Here is a 1,185-nt window from a genome sequence, read left to right on the forward strand (position 1 = left end):
CATACATGACTACTGGAAAAACCATTGCTTTGACTAGATGGACCTCTGTTGGTAAAGTAATGTCTCTGCTTTTTAATATGCTGTCTAGGTTGGTCATAGCTTTTCTTCCAACGAGCTTTCTTCCAATCTTTCTTCCAATCTTTCTTCCAATCTTTTAATTGCATGGCTGCAGTCACCATCTGCAGTGATTTTGGAGTCCAAGAAAATAAAGTCTCTCACTGTTTCCATTGTTTCCCCACCTATTTGCCATGAAGTGATGGAACCAGATGCCATGATCTTAATTTTCTCAATGTTGAGTTTTAAGCCAATTTTTTCACTCTTCTCTTTCACTTTCATCAAGAGGCTCTTTAGTTCTTCTCTGCTTTCTGCCATAAGGGTAGAGACATCTGCATATCTGAGGTTATTGATATTTCTCCTGGCAATCTTGATTCCAGCTTGTGCTTCATCCAGCTGGGCATTTCACATGATGTATTCTGCATATAAGTTAAAGAAGCAGTGTAACAATATACAGCCTTGACATACTCCTTTCCCAATTTGGAACTTGTCTATTGCTCCATGTCCAGTTCTAACTGTTGCTTCTTGACCTGCATACAGATTTCTCAGCAGGCAGGTCAGGTGGTGTGGTATTCCCATCTCTTGAAGAATTTTCCACAGTTTGGGGAAAGGTATAGAATCAGAAAAATCCTGGGAAAGACCAGCATTTAAAGGGTGGCAGAGGTAGAGTCCACAAAGAAGCATATAAAGGAGTAACTAGAGAAGAATGAGGAGAATCAGGAGAGGAGCAGCATCACCAAAGCCAAGCAGTAGACACTTTCAAGAGAGGCATGAGGACAGAAATGGAATGAGAGTTAGATATTAAATGCAGCAGCAAGATGTCCAGTAAAACAGAGGTTTGTTAAAACAAATACTTAAAATTGTTCATTGGATTTGGCAATCAGGATATCATTAGCTTCCTTAACAAGAGCAGTAACCGTTGTGTTCTGGGATCAGAAAAGCCAGACTGGGGGTGGGGTGAGGTGGGAGGTGGGATGTGGAGGGAGGCAGGGCTGGCTTTTGAATGGGAGGTGAGGAAATGAGTGTAGACTATTCTTGTGAAAGGCAACTGTGATAGTGGGTGGAATAGGGTGAGCACCAGTTAAAGATAGAGCCAAAGGAGAGTTTGCTTCTTTTTTTAAAAGTTGAAGT

The sequence above is a fragment of the Cervus canadensis genome, chromosome X (assembly GCF_019320065.1).
Source record: "Cervus canadensis isolate Bull #8, Minnesota chromosome X, ASM1932006v1, whole genome shotgun sequence".
Classification (NCBI taxonomy): domain Eukaryota; kingdom Metazoa; phylum Chordata; class Mammalia; order Artiodactyla; family Cervidae; genus Cervus; species Cervus canadensis.